Source organism: Hyperoodon ampullatus (assembly GCF_949752795.1).
Source record: "Hyperoodon ampullatus genome assembly, chromosome: 4".
Lineage (NCBI taxonomy): Eukaryota > Metazoa > Chordata > Mammalia > Artiodactyla > Ziphiidae > Hyperoodon > Hyperoodon ampullatus.
This window is the reverse complement of record NC_136917.1, coordinates 162,238,388-162,255,327: the sequence shown is the minus strand read 5'-3', so window position 1 is coordinate 162,255,327 and position 16,940 is coordinate 162,238,388.

Genomic DNA, 16,940 nt, shown 5'->3' with positions numbered 1-16,940 from the left:
CGAGGCAAATAAATGCCAGCACTCCAGAGGAAAGACCCTCCCATTCCACTGCAGAGGCCCTCAGAGCTACCATGGTCCTCATACATCAAGAGGTCCAGTGGGTCAGCTCTTCTTTGTGTTCCCTGAGACACCACCTTACACCACACACATCCTATGGGTTCTTCCTTTTTTGTTGTTTTTGGGGTTTTTTGCTTAGGCTGGCTCTTGGTTATTTTAATTTCACTCAAAATAACCTAAAAGAGTGAAAAGCACTCTTAAAGATGCTGCAGTCAGTTGCCATGAAGCATTAGGGTTCTGAGCTACTGTTGCAAGAACCAATTATGTCCACCTCTTCCAACCTCATGTCAACGACCTCACATGGGTAGCTTGGGTCAGCCATGGTGGGAGTATTTACACCACAAGAACTAGTAAATTCTACAATTCAGGGACTTGGGGTTCCCTCCCCTCTCCCCAGGAGAGCTGGTGTTTAAACATCTAAGAACACACCACTGATTGTAATCCTAGGTGTAAATTTCCCTGGCCCTCAGTTTGCCCATCCCTAAAGTGGGCATAACACATCTGCTTCTCTGTCTTCTCAGAGATGTTAAGATTTAACTAAGGCAAAAAAAAATTTTTTTAACTATTCCAATATTCAGTAACTTTTGACAATATAAATTAAAGAATTTAATTTAAATTGAATAATAAATTTTAACTAATAGCGTTGATTATTAGTGACATGTCAAGGAGAAAATATTTTCTGAGAGTAGGACATAGACTGGACATATACAATCTTGACTGGCTTATTCATAACTTGAGGAAATAAAGATAATAAAGTAATACTCAAACATATTATGAAAATAAGTGAGTAAATTCTCCACCCATTTTCTTTAGCAAGCTCTGACAACCACCAATCACAATCATGGAAGGAGAAAGCTAAGTTTGCTTAGTTTTACTGCCTTTTACCACCCTCCCCCCCCCCCTTTTACATGATAGGAAATTCAAAGAAGTTGTCTCTGAAAGATTAAAACAATCATCCAGTTTGAAGGTGAAAAAAAATCAACTGTCAGTATAACACATTATTTTTTTATATTTGTACATGAATATATTTTACAAAGTGTATCTGTATCCCTTATCTTATTCATTTCTATGAACATCTATTTTTATTTTTGAGTTCCAATACAACTCTCACCTTGCCTTTTTCCCTTTTCTTACTATAAAATAGAGGTTCTCAGATAAAATATGGTCTGAATTTCAATTTCAAGTACAGAGTAAGGATGCACAACTCCTACATTTAGATCCGTATCTTGGGCTTTGTGCTGCATGCTCTGAACACTTGAACTAACATCAGCTCTGTGCCCCTCACTGAAAACAGATGTCATATCAAGACGTTGTGGATATTTATCATTGTGAAAAAATATGCATAAGGTAAGCAATTCAGATAACATTAGAAAATGACCACAAAACAGAAAGCAGGTGTTCTTGTTATTTATAGGGTGCTTTTGAGAACATAAAAGAGGGACAGCCTTTGTCCACTGGGACTGCGGTTGAAGGACACAATAGGAAATAGACCAAGTAAGTCAGAAACATGAGTCCAGAGGAAGGCGAGCTTTACGGATGAGATGTTACTGATGTTCCGTCTCATTTCTCTTCTTCCCTGACCCACCTCGCATGTCTTCTCCTCCAAGGGGGAGAATTTTACTAGGGGATCAGATTCAAAAGATTTGATGAAACATAATTCTGAAAACAAATTTGCAAGGGAAGGATTTTGCTGAGAAAAGCCTAAGAGAAATATGTTATTCACACATAAGAAACAGCCTAAAAAATTTTATAGGGCAACAGGGAATATCAAGATCTGGAGAAAATCATGAAAAGACTCTATATGGGCAAAGGAAGAATGAAATTTGACCAAAACAAGGGAAGGAAGGGATTCACAGGCAGTTATGATGCATAACAGGGTATTATATGTTTATGTGCCAACAATTCAGAATTATAGAGCTCTCATGACCCACATTTGCACCTCTCTACCAGAATAAAAATTGCAAAGGGGGGCTTCCCTGGTTGTGTAATGGTTAAGAATCCTGCCAGTACCTGCCAGAAGCCATAGGCAAAAACTGATGTTCTTCAACTTTTGTGCTTAAAGGCATTTTCCCCCATGCCTCTTTTCAGCTACCAAATAAGTGCTTGCCCACTAAGCCTCTTCCCAGGTCTTTTATCTTGAAACTTTATCTCTGATTTAGAATGTAAAACTTTGCCTCAGTAAAGGAATTTCAGGCATCATTGACCAGTCAAAGAAAGTTTTTTGCCCAATCCCGTGGAATCTATTACTTGTGTATTTTACATAATTTTAATTATTTTTTGCCCTTGAGGCAGGCAAAAATATATAACTTGGCAATGCTGATAACTTATTAGGGTTGAATACGTGAAATATTCAGGATGATGAGAGACTAAGCATGTTGCAAAACTGGATAATGTAATGGTTGTGGGTAAAGCTGAGGGCTGGCTATAGGAGATCTTCTCAACAAAAGAAAGGCGGGTTTCATTACCATTTATTGCAATATTTTTGGGGGGCCTCTCACTGTTAAGACCTCTCCCGTTACAGAGCACAGGCTCTGGACACGCAGGCTCAGCGGCCATGGCTCACGGGCCCAGCCGCTCCACGGCATGTGGGATCCTCCTGGACCGGGGCACGAACCCGTGTCCCCTGTATCGGCAGGCGGACTCTCAACCACTGCACCACCAGGGAAGCCCTGCAATATTCTTATGTGTTACTAGCCTACATAGCCCATGCTTTCTGTAATCATTCAGCTGTGATGGAAGTTTGAATGATCCTTGGCAACCTCCATGAATACAATTGTGACAATTTCTTCCACCCTACATTTATTCACTCATATTTTTACTCAACAACTACTCTGTGTCACACCATGTTCATACTGTTTGTATGAATAGAAACATTACCTGCTCTTGTGGATCTTACATTACAGGTAAAGCAGGAAAACAAGCAAACAAATACACACACAAAAAAAGTCAGATGGTGACAAAGTGCTCTTGAGAGACCTGATGTGATGGATCAAGATGGTGACTCCTTTTTTTTTTCTTGAACTATAATTGATTTACAATATTGTGTTAGTTTCAGGTGTACAGCAAAGAGATTCAGTTACATATATAATCTTTTTCAGATTATTTTCCATTATAGGTTATTACAAGATGCTGAATATAGTTCCCTGTGCTATACAGTAAATCCTTATTGTTTACCTATTTTATACATAGTGGTGTGTATCTGTTAATCCCAAATTCCTAATTTGTCCCTTCCCCACCTTTCCCCTTCAGTAACCCTAAGTCTGTTTCCTACGTCTGTGAGTCTATTTCTGTTTTGGAAATAAGTTCATTTGTTTCATTTTTTTAGATTCCACATATAAGTGATATCATATGATATTTGTCATTCTCTGTCAGGCTTACTTCACTTAGTAGGATAATCTTTAGGTCCATCCATGTTGCTGCAAATGGAAATATTTCATTCTTTTTTATGGTTGAGCAATATTCCATTGTGTGTGTGTGTGTCTCTGTGTGTGTGTGTCTGTGTATATATATCTATATATATATCTATATATATATCTATATATCACATTTTAAATTGTGTGACTGGAGGTTTCTCTAAGAAGGCAATAATTAAATTAAGCAAGTATGCGTGGCAATAGGAAGCAAGCAAGGGAAGATCTGGGAGAAAGAACATTCCAAGCAGAGGAAATATGTGCTTTGGCATGGAAGGAGGCAGATGTGGCTGGAATGTGGTGGATGAGCAGGGAGGGTGTTAGGTGATGGTGGAGATGTAAGCTGGCGGCTCATAGAAAGTGGGCATCGTGAGCAGGAAAAGAGATTGGATTTCATCCCGCTTACTACGGGAAGCCTTTGTAGGGTCTTAAGAGGGAAAGTGATGAGATGAGATTTAAATGTTTAAAAATCGCACTGGCCACTGTGCACAGGATGGTTCATAAGTCATCAAGAGCGAAAGCAGAGAAACAAATTAAGAAACTATCACAAGAGCTTACATGAAAGTTGTCAATGGCTTAGATGAGGTCAACAAGAATAGAAACAGCAAGAAGTTGTCAGATCCAGGACACATCCTAGAAGACCCTCAGTGAGAGCTGCTGATGAATTGGATGGGAACGTGTGGAGGGAAAGAAACAAATCATGAATTTTCTGCAGTGGGCTGCCAGCAATCCTTGGCATTCCTTGGCTTGTAGCAGCATCACTGTACTTGCTGCCTCCATGTTCACAAGGCTGTCTTTACTCTCTGTGTGTCTGTGTCTCCCTCTCTTAATGATGGCACCACTCATGGGACTTAGGGCCCACCCTAAGGCCCACTTTAACTTGATTCCACCTGCAAGAACCCTATTTCCTCCGGATGGACAAGAATTTTAGGGGACACTACACAACCCACTACAGTAACCAAGGGGTCTGCACGGTTCTCTTCAAGGGACTGCTCTCTCTTAAGTAAACAGTCAGGCAGCACAGGCTCAGGCAAGGGTGTCACTCAGGCTCATGAGGCTAAGAACTACCTCATTGTCTTCTGAAGCCTGGTCTTGCAATGAGGTGGTAAAGAGTGTTAAGTACATGGAGACTCTACCTCTTAGCTCTGGAGGGAGAGTAGGGTTGTGACTGGAGCATTAGCCACAGGTGAGTAGTAACACACGTACAGCAGATTATATCTCAACTTTGGAGGTGACGGGAAGCATCAGCAGGTGTTATGGCTTGAATTACATCCCCCCAAATTCATACATTGAGGCCTTAACTTCCAGTGTGAGATTTGGAGATTGGGCCTCTAGGGAAGTTATTAAGGTTAAATGAGGCCATAAGGGTGGGGCCCTAATCCACTAGAATTGGTGTCCTTATAAGAAGAGGAAGAGACACCAGGGATCTCTCTCCACACACATACAGAGGAAACGCCATGTGAGGTCACAGAGAGAAGGTGGCCAACTACAAATCAGGGAGAGAGCTCTCACCAGAAACCAACCCTGACAGAACTTGGTTCTAGGACTTCCAGCCTCCGGAACTGGGAGTAAATAAATGTCTGTAGTTTAAGCCACCGAGTCTGTAGTATTTTGTTATGGCAGCCCATCCAACTAGGACAGCAAGTCTTCATCTCAGGTACAATAAATAGGAGTCAAATGCCCCACAGACATCAGGGGGAGGTGAGGGAAGATCAAGGTATGGTCTATCCTAGAGAAACACATCTCAAATCTTCATGACAGAGTTTCTGATTTGATTATAAAGAATTTTATTAAACAAATATTTATTGCATGCTTATTATGTACAAGTCACTAGTTGCATCATTAAATTTCAGACACCTGTCAAGACCTAGTGTATATTAGTGGACCTTGGTCTGAAGCCAAAGAGAGTGTGGCTTTGTTCAGTCACTGTGTCCCTCATTATTTTTCTGAAGTAAATGGCAATAACATTCACCGCTGGTATCATGATTTTAAAGAGGTGAAAACAAGACCTGTGCTGTGAAAGTAATGTGATATTAACTATTTCTTGGCATTGGAGAAAGATTTTTAAAACTAGTTACCATATTCTGTCCACTATAAACATTGCTCCTATGTCATCTCTAGCAACAAGAACTAAAATTATTTCATCCTTTTCCTTACGTTTTCTGCTTCTTACTTCATGCTCTAGTCCAAGCTGTTTTCCATTTGATTACTGCATGGGGAATTATGTTGACCCTTGATAACAAGTTTAGAAGCTTCTTGAAATCCATATTCACAGTTTATATTCACTCTAAGCTCTTCCTGGATGGGCTCCCTGAAAGAGCATACAAACGGGAACCAAGGGGTCACTTTGAAGGTTTGGTCTGGTTTAACATCTTTGTTGGCAACCGAGAAGAATGTGAAAACACCACAGTAATGAAATCTGATTCTAAATTGGGAGTTGCTGCAATGACAGAGGAATAAATTGAGGAGAAAACCACAGAGTAACTGAAATTCAACTTAGCAAGTTACAATCTAATATATCTGAGAACTGAAAAAGAATTCACAACATGAACTGTCAATGGATGTGTGAAATCAGTCAAATATTAATGTCCTAAAAGACCTGAGGGTAATGGCAAACTTAATCATGCATGTTAGAACTGAGATGGGCTAGAAAATGATCAATGCTGTTTTGTACAACAAGTAAGGAGGTACCGTAGGGAAGGAAAATGTAGAGGACTGGTGAGATGACATCTAGAATTTGATATTGCTTTGGATGTGTAATCACTTGGAAACTCCCTCAATCACAGACAAGTTGAAGTCATATATCAAAGGAAGAATGGAAGGAGAGGATTGACATTGGAAAAAGCAAGTTGAATGGAGGATTAAAGCAGATAAATACGAACTGGCAGCATTCCCAATTACTCAAAGTAACAGAAAGCAGTGTGCTTAGTAGGTAAGAACTTCAAAATCAGACCAGTTTTGTGTCTCCCATTCAGCCATTTATTAGTTGATGGACCTTGGGCAAGTTGTAGAACTCTAGAAGTCTCAGTTTCTTGGTCTGAAAACATGAAGTAGCAGTAATACTTGATTCTTAGGGTTGTTTGAAGGGTGAATAAGATAGTGCATGTAAGAAATTAGTGCAATCTCCAATGCATACATTCTCAAGAAGTACTAACTACAACAAGCAATAATAATAATAATGATCCACACATAATTAGATTTTTTATATTAACGTACACACATTTTTGTCAAACATTGTTACCCTCTGTTAGTGATAATTTTTGCATGGGAATTTTTCTAGACATGACATTCAACTTAGAGTTTCCACCCAACAATGTGACAGCCTCTACACCAGCAGAGTATTCATTTTAAGTAGTTCACTGTCCCCCATCACTTTCTCCACCACATAATTCTACCATCTGTCCTCCCATATCTTCTTAATCAGAATAGCCTGATAGGCAGTCCTGGATCTAGTGACTTTTTAAAACAAGAGAATATGGAATGAGAGCCAGATGGTAAATTTGAGTATATCTAGGACAATCACTTTATTTAGCTACAAAAACAAACAAAATTAAACAGTTGCCTCTCTTTTTTATCCGTTGGTTTCCCTGGCCAGATAAGTCCTTGAACTTTTTTAGATGACAAAACATTTCCAACCACTCGTCGGATACCACATACCACATATCATTTCAAACCATGGGATATCAAAGAAAGAGCATATTTTGCTTGTGCCATTTTTAAAAGTCTCAGTCTTTGTGTAGTTGCTTTCTATTGTCTGTCAGGTTGTTTCTATGACTTTTAAGCTGAAGGGCAAATGGAGATATTATTTTGAAAAAGGTAAATATTTCAAGGGAATTTCATGTGCACTAAGGGAAACAGGGAGGGACAAACTGTGATACCCTGCCCCCCTTCCAAGGTAAATGATGTAAATGACAAGGTTAAAGAATTTCCTCCTTGCTGAAGTCTGCATGCTGCTTTGCAAGCATTCCATAGAAATGAAGGTAATGAAGTGTGTTCCCTGAAAGGTCCTTTTCTGAGATTAGATCCTGGCTTGTCCCGCTATAATCTAGAGCCTACCATATTAATTAACCAGATCAAACAAATTCCTTTTTCAATTGAAAACCTGTGGTCCAGTGGCTTGATCATTCTGATACCATAAGAATAAAAAGCATTCTGGTCCCAAAAATTTTCCTCTGAGAAAAGAACTGAATGACAAAATACTTCTGCACATCATGCAGACACGTCAATTTCTTTTTTCAAATTGGACACTTTTCGAGGAGTTTGTAAAAACTATCTAGCAACCATGTGTAAAATAGATAGCTAGTGGGGACCTGCTGTATAGCACAGGGAGCTCAGCTTGGTGCTCTGTGATGACCTAGATGGGTGAGATGGGGAAGGGAGGTGGGAGGGAGGTCCAAGAGAGAGGGGATATAGGTATACATATAACTGATTCACTTCATTGTACGGCAGAAACTAACACAACATTGTAAAGCAATTTTACTCCAACAAAAAAAAAGAATTATATTAAAACAAAATGAAAAAAAAAACTATCAAGCAGATTCTGGTGGCGACATTACTTTGAGATAATAGATCAATCATCTCAAACTATTCTGTGTCATCTTGGATTTTAATACCATTGAAATAATGCAGGCCTTTAGGCTATTTCCACTGAGGCACCAAACTAACTTTTATAAATAATTATTAAGAAGTTTGGGGTTTTTTTCCACTTGATTAGCTCATCAAATATTTCCCTTCTTTTTTTTTTAAACATCTTTATTGGAGTATAATTGCTTTACAATGGTGTGTTAGTTTCTGCTTTGTAACAAAGTAAATCAGCTATACATATACATATATCCCCATATCTCCTCCCTCTTGCATCTCCCTCCCACCCTCCCTATCCCACCCTTTTGGTGGTCACAAAGCACCGAGCTGATCACCCTGTGCTATGCAGCTGCTTCCCACTAGCTATCTATTTTACGTTTGGTAGTGTATATATGTACATGCCATTCTCTCACTTCATCCCAGCTTACCCTTCTCCCTCCCCATGTCCTCAAGTCCATTCTCTACATCTGTGTCTTTATTCCTGTCCTGCCCCTAGGTTCTTCAGAAGTTTTTTTTTTTTTTTTTATGTGTTAGCGTCGGTATTTGTTTTTCTCTTTCTTACTTACTTCACTCTGTATGACAGGTCCATCCAAGACACTACAAATAACTCAATTTCGTTTCTTTTTATGGCTGAGTAATAGTCCATTGTATATATGTGCCACATCTTCTTTATCCATTCATCTGTTGATGGACACTTAGGTTGTTTCCATGTCCTGGCTATTGTAAATAGAGCTGCAATGAACATTGTGGTACATGATCACTTCTTTTCTTAACACTGTGTTATGACATAACACTTGAGGAGGTGATATTTTCACATTAATAATACTTTTTATCAGACATTCATTTTTGCCTGAAGGAAATGTCTTCCTCAAGAAAGGGAAGAAGTAGTGATCTCCTTTTCTGTAGGTATAAAAGTCAAAAGATTCCATATTCTACTTTGGAATTCAGTCACATTAAGAAGATTTTATTATTGATATTTAGGGAACTACTTTTCCCCACATAAAACTTGTTAATATATTCCAGGTGTGTATCAATTAACCATCCAGTTTTTGGCCTGCAACTGATAGATGACTTGTTTTAGTTCTGTTTCAGATGAATGTTATTCTAGCTTACCCATCGGAAATGACAGAACACCAATTTGATTTCCACTTGTATGCTGTGTGTAGCAATCAAATAAGCAATTACACAAGGCATGTTGAATTATTTTCAGCTTAGGACGTGCAGTTCACATGTCTCCCTGTCTGAGGCCCAGGGGTGTGGAACAAAAGATTGGGTACTTTTATACCCAACAAAAGATCAGGTGCTTTTATAATGTACCCCACCCGCTCTCCAGGTGTGGCAAGCACCATATTCTGGTGAGTTGTCTTATGTCAATCTGGCCTCAGTTTGGGGTGAATACATTTTCTTTGAGAACTTGTCTGCATTGACTGGCAGTGTCTCTGGGCTTAGGAAAACAAACATTAAGAGAAGAAAAATTTATTTTTCACTCATACATGGTGCTTTTCTGAGGTCCACGTTTCTCTTTTTATCAAGTCCTTTGACTAGATAGAACTAATTCTTGACTTTTTTTCTACACAAATTTTGTTAGAAAAATATTTTGTTCTTCAAGAGTCATTTGGACTTTTTTTTGTGGAAAAAAAACAAAAACAAAAGCTGTTTCCTTGGAAGAAAAGAATAGACTTCTTATAACACCCACGTTTTGCTTCTGTCTCCATCAATGACCTGAATGATTCCATGCCCTTGTCAGCATCAAGGAGATAATGTCTCCCCCCATCTGCCTCTGGATGATCTTGTCTGGGACAGTTTGGAACATTTACGAACTTTAGTCTGTACCAATATGCATTATTATGCCCACGTATGATTGAATCATACATTTCCTGCTGCATCAAGGTTATCCAGATACCTGGAGCGAATTCCATTTTGTTGTAGGTAAAAAAGCAAGGTGTCCTTCCTTTACCATTTATTGCCTATGACTCAGAACTCGATTCTCCTAAAATGTCGTTGGTTATGGGAGGGAAAGGTTGGAGACTGTGCTTCTTTTATTTCCTAAAGAAAATGGGTCCTTTATTTATATCACTAAACCACTTCTGTCTCTAAATTTTTCTGCTTGTGATTCATACATTGTCCTTTAAATGCTTTTACACTGTGAGCAGGGCATTGCTTTAAAAACAGTTTAAAAGTACTTATGCACCTGGAATTCTGTTCTGTGGGGAGGGAAATTAAAAAAGAGAGACAAAGAAAGAGGAGGGGAAAAAGCTAGTCCTCAAAGTGTATAAAGCTCCAGGGGTGAAAAAAAAAGGAGGTGAAAAAGTAGAATGCAGTGAAATAAAATGTTTAATAAGTGTTGACATGCAGGGTGCAGAGTCCACTGGACATCTGAGAAAACCAAAATTGCAGGGAAATAGAGACCCTTTCAGAGCAAGGATTCAGGGTTTTTCAGGATCCCTGAACCACCAGCATGAAAACCTGATGCTCTTAACAATGCAGGTTCCAGGGCCCCGTGCTGGCCCTGCTGGGTGAGAAGAGCTCAAATGAGACCCAGGAATTTGTACATTAACCACCTCCCACGTGATTCATATGCACAATATGTTCTGAGAGCTGCTTATATATTCAGCCCAAAGCACTGAAAAATAACACTGGGCTCATCCCCACCTGTCTAGATGGTCTTTAATTCATCAAATAACAAAACCAAATATACCTCTCACTTACCTCTCCCAGGTATCAAAATGCTTTGAAGGGTGAAACTCTCTGTGGTGGAACATTCTTCTGGAGTCTCTCATCTCTCCCCTCCACACCTCCGACGGCCTCCTCCCACCCAATTCCCCAGAGAGCAGCCAGTTTTCTGAAAAATAACTTCCTCTTACTTTCCTGCTTAGAACCCTCCAGTGGCTTTCTGAAACACTCAGAACACTCAGAATGAAATCCAGATACGTCTCCAGGGCCACCAAGGAACACAGGACCCAATCCCTGTCCTCTTCCCCTCTCCAGCCTCATTTCACACCATCGTCCCCCTGGATTTCTGGTCATCGTTTCCCTGACACAGATGCCTTCTTTCAGCTCCCCAGTAAACCTACTTCTCTTTAAGGGCCCTTGAACTTGTAACTGAATGGGCTAAACTTGGAAGAGAGGGTCCAATCAGGAAAGAGTTTTATTCTTCTCCCAACACTGGGCTGAAAAATACTCTGTTGAACTGCTCTTCCCTTCCCGTGAAAACGATGCCCAACGGTGCTCTTAGATTTCTGCTCATTTTCTAAATAAAAATTGTGTTCCCACCCCCAGTGCGAAGTTAGCTCTCCGCTCGGGAAGCAGCACAGGTTCCCAAGGAGTGGGATTTGTGGGAAAGATGCGACGGCTGGTTTACAGACCTGTGTTGTCTTAACTTGATTTGTCTCTGGCTTTCAAATGCCCTCAGTCTGGGCTGACACCCAGTGTTAGCTCTTCCCTGTAAGGCTCACCATACATTCTTCAGAGACAGCAGCACCGCTGCCAACCACAGGGGCCTTGGTAGAGCGCTGTTCCCTGATGTGAGCCATGCATTCTTGGAGCGGTTATTCAGACCTACATCCCCAGCTGCCCCATCCTATGCACACCCTTGGAATCCTCTCCCTTGCAGTCAGTCAGCCTGTGGGTCGGGGTCCTTCCAGGCCGTGCTGCCTTCTGCAGAGCCTACAGGGCTGGTGGGCACTCTCCCACACTGGGGCCCTGCCAAGCCCTGGAGCCGCCAGTGTCGCCCTGCTGCCCTCTCCTTTGGCTCTACCATGGCCGGTTTCCCCAGCCAGCTTCCTATCTTCAGACTTTTCCAGCCCAAACCTGGGTAACCGACTTCTTGCCACTCAAATCCCAGATTCTCCAAGAAGTGCCCCTCACTTTTCTTTGCTGGGAGGCTGGTGTCTGAGCTTCTGTAAGCAAGTCCTGAGAGACAGAATAGAATTCCAGTTTTCCCTTCTTGCGAACACCCCCGTCCCCCATCCCCCCACCCCCCAAAAATGTTCAGCTGCTGCCTCTTGCCAATGACTTAGACGAAGGACCAGAACTAATTCCCTTCTACCCATGGAGGAAGATAGGGAAGCGCTGCTGCATTTTCTTCCCTACAAACGCACTTCAGAGCATGCTGCACTCGATGACTCTAGCCTTTTCTTATACACCCTCCTTGTATGAGCGCCACGTGCACCTCCTAGCAAGTCCTGTAGGGGATGTTTCTAGTATCTCTCTTCAGAACTTGGGGAGATTTTATCACCCACTGCACTGCGTTTCGGGAATTTAGTCACCCTAAAAAGAAAAACCCTATTCCTTAAGTTGTTCTGTTCTGATTGCTTTCATTATCCATCCATGCATAACAAACAATCCCCAGAAGTAGTGACTTAAAACAACATGTTATTCTTTTTTACAATTCTGTGGGTTGACTGGCCTCAGCTGGGTGGTCCTTCTCTTCTGCGTCATTTGTGTTCACTCACTTGGAGGCATTCAATTGGGTTGGCCTGGAAAACTGATGAAGTCTTCACCCAGATGGTGCTCAGTGTAGCCTCTCTTTATAGCTGGGGCTTCTTGATAGCATGGCAGTTTCAGAGCAGTTGAACTCTTTAAAAGGCAGCTGGCTTCAAAGAGGGAAAGCAGAAGCTACCAGGCTTAAAAGATAGGCTTGGAACAGGCATGTCTCTGCATCTGCCAGTGAAGGAAAAAAAGACTGCCTCTGGATAGTAGGAGTGGCATGCCCGTATAGAAAGGCAAGGAATTGACAGCAGCCATCTTTGAAGGCTGTTTATCATACTGACCCCTCTGCCTGGAATGTTCTTTCCAAAGATCTTAACATGGCCACTGGCCTCCTTCTCAGCATTCAAGTCTCAGCTCAAATGTCATCACTGGCCTTCATCACCAAGGTACTTGCCAACTCCACCCATCTCACATTACCCTACAGTCACTCTGAGTTTACTGTCTTCATTTCATTTCATTGTTTTTTGTTTATTGTATATTGCCATTGTTTATTATTATTTGTATATTGTCTCTACTTAACCTTCCACTCCCTATGGGAATGTAAGCTCCTGGATAGAAAGGAACTTGGCTTCTTTATTCTCTGCAGTCTCTACATCATCCAGAAAAGAAAAATGACTCACTAACTCTTTGTGAAGAAATTAACACCTAGCTCAGTTCTACCATGTTCAAAGCCAGCTCTCAATAATAGTGATTGAGGATATGACCCAGGAGTCCCACTACTGAGCATATGCCCTGAGAAAACCATAATTCAAAAAGAGACATGTACCACAATGTTCATTGCAGCACTATTTACAACAGCCAGGACATGGAAGCAACCTAAGTGTCCATCAGCGGATGAATGGATAAAGAAGATGTGGCACATATATACAATGGGATATTACTCAGCCATAAAAAGAAACAAAACTGAGTTATTCGTAGTATGGTGGATGGACCTAGAGTCTGTCATACAGAGTGAAGTAAGTCAGAAAGAGAAAAAAATACCGTATGCTAACACATATATAGAGAATCTAAAAAAAAAAAAAAAGGTTCTGAAGAACCTAGGGGCAGGACAGGAATAAAGCCACAGATGTAGAGAATGGACTTGAGGACAAGGGGTGAAGACGGTAAGCTGGGATGAAGTGAGAGAGAGGCATGGACATATATGCACTACCAAATGTAAAATAGATAGCTAGTGGGAAGCAGCTGCATAGCACAGGGAGATCAGCTTGGTGCTTTGTGACCACCTAGAGGGGTGGGATAGGGAGGGTGGGAGGGAGGGAGATGCAAGAGGGAAGAGATATGGGATCATATGTATATGTATAACTGATTCACTTTGTTATACAGCAGAAACTAACACAACATTGTAAAACAATTATACTCCAATAAAGCTGTTAAAAAAACAATAGTAGTGGTTGATGGACACAAATGTCTTTATATCTACCCAAGGTTTCATGGGAAAGTAACATTTTTAGAATATTTTTTAACAATCTCTAGAACAGTAGAGACAATTTCTCAGTCAAAGTTTGACTCTAATCACACTTTGGATTTCTCCCGGATAAAATGCCCTCAGGTTTAATGAAACTTCTTAATGTTAATAAATGGCTAAACAGAATTTTATTTTCTGCTTAGTCAAGGGAGAATATTAATGTTACACCCTTGATTTTCCTTCTCATAATATGTTAATGCTGTAGTAAATCAACATATTAAGGGGACTATACCTTAAGGTGGGAATGGACAACCTGCAGTTTTTATGCCATTATTTTTATTGGGATAATAATGATAATAGCTAAGTATCTCGAGTACTTAGCCTGAGTGCCTGGTCCTGTACTAAGTGCTTCACGTGGACCAACTCTTGGGTTAGTCTAAGCACAATGACCAGAAGGGTCTTTTGCTGCCTTTGTGGCGAGTGTCTATAACCTCTAGGAATATGCCCTTAATGAATATCAACATTTGAACAACTTCCTTCCTGATCCTCTGCAAACTGTACAAGAAGAGAGAGAGATACTTTGATATATTACCTTTTTTTATTAAAGTATAGTTGCTGTACAATATTGTATGTGACAGGCATACAATATAGTGATTCACAATTTTTAAAGGTTATACTCAGTTTGTAGTTATTATAAAATATTGGTTATATTCCCCATGTTGTACAGTATTTTATATCTAATAGCTTGCACCTCTTACTCCCCCACCCTTATCTTTTCTCTCCCCTTTCCCCACTGGTAACCACTGGTTTTTTCTCTGTATCTGTGAGTCTGCTTCTTTTTTGTTGTATTCACTAGTTTGTTTTATTTTTTAGATTCCACATATAAGTGATATCACATGGTATTTGTCTTTCTCTGTCTGACTTATTTCACTTAGCATAATGCCTTCCAAGTCCATTCTTGTTGTTGCAAATGGCAAAACTTTGTTCTTTTTAATGGCTGAGTACTATTCCATTGTATATATACACACATCTTCTTTATCTATTCATCAGTTGATAGACACAGGTTTCTTCCATATCTTGACAATTGTAAATAATGTTGCTATGAGCATTGGGGTGCATGTATCTTTTTGAATTGGTGTTTTTGTTTTTTTCAGATATATACCCAGGAGTGGAATTGCTGAGTCATATGGTAGCTCTATTTTTAGTTTTTTGAGGAACCTCCATACTGTTCTCCACAGTGGCTGCACTAATTTACATTCCCACCAACAGTGCACAAGTACTCCCTTTTCTCCACACCCTCAGCAACATTTGTTATTTGTGTTCTTTTTGATGATGGCCATTCTGACAGGTGTGAGGTGAGTCCTACTGTGGTTTTAATTTGCATTTTCCTGATGATTAGTGATGTTGAGCATCTTTTCATGTGCCTGTTGGCCATCTGCATTTCCTCTTTGGAAAAATGTCTATTCAGTTCTTTTTTTAATTTTTTAATCTGGTTAGTTAGGTTTTTTTGTTTGTTTGTTTGTTTGTTCTTTGATGTTGGCTTATATGAGCTCTTTATATATATTGGATATTAGTCCCTTATCAGTCATACCATTTGCAAATATTTTCTCCCATTCATTATGTTGTTTTTTCATTTTGTCAAAGGTTTCCTTTGCTGTGCAAAAACTTTTAAGCTTAAATAGGTTCCATTTGTTTATTTTTGCTCTTATACCTTTTAACAGTGGTTACCCCAGCCTTAGAGTAATCATGTTATAATACACTTTACTTAAATATAAGATTCACAAGCATTTCTTTCTTACTTTCATATGTTAGTAGACTCTTGTCCCCAAAATAGTTTCTGTCTACTTCATACTCATACTAATTGTATGAGTTTTAGCTGTCTCTATAAAATTGCATTTCTATTTAATAGCATCTTTCTATAAATAAGTAAGGACAATTGCAAGCTCAATAATTTATAAGTCTTATTATGTACCTCTCTTTATACCTTAAATAACAACTTTTGAACGTGAATCTGTAATTATATGATATGTTAAATGCTATTCTAAAACTCAGTTTTTATTATAATCCTCCCAAACCATTTAAATGTGTTTTGACTTTCCAAATTGGCCAGTTTTCATAGGCTTTTCACAAATACTATCTCATAAGGCATAAAACTAAGGAATGCTTGGAAATACGCCCATTCAGTTGTTGCCTCTCATTGCCCATAACAGAGCTGACTATTCCCTGCTGAAAACTCTGGTCTCAAGATCACTGTTCATTTAATTGATGGCTATAATGTCTTCATTACACAGCTGTTAGTCCATCAAGAAGATAGTTAATGAACTTGCCAATATACATTGCATTAACTTTTTGCCCTAAGGTTAATCATGGCATTATTTTCAAATGTGCTTTTGATGTGCTAAGCTTCCCTAATAAATATGATTAAGTAAAATAAGTTGAGAGGAAGAACATCAATTCAATGAAAATTGCTTAACATTAGGCAGTAGGTTTATATATGAGTAAAGGGAAATTTAGTGTCTGTACTTTATGGCTCTTAAAGAATACTTGGCTGTGACCCAGATGCTAAGCTTTACCTACCTTCACTGAGTTAAACCAGGAACACTGATTTATACACCAATATGATGTTCTTCAACTGAGTACCATTCAGGGCCTTATTTTTGCAAATAATATGCTCTTTTCCTCTTTCTTTACATCAGAATAAGCATTATACTTCTTAGCTAGAATAATAATAGAGGATATTCTAAGACTCAATCAATGAGGGGAAAAAACAATGTTGAAATAGTAGACTCCTAAGAACAAAATGTGTTTTATTAAAGAAACATTCTCCCAAGCATTGTAAGTAAATTTACATTAAATATTAAAGATTTCTAAAGAAAAATCTATTTACTCACTTAAAAAAAAAAAAAAAGAACTGTGCAAAGTGCACTTGCTGTTGCTACTGAAACTACTTTTGTCAAGATTATCCCTCTAATATCCATCCTTCTGAGTGCTATAAT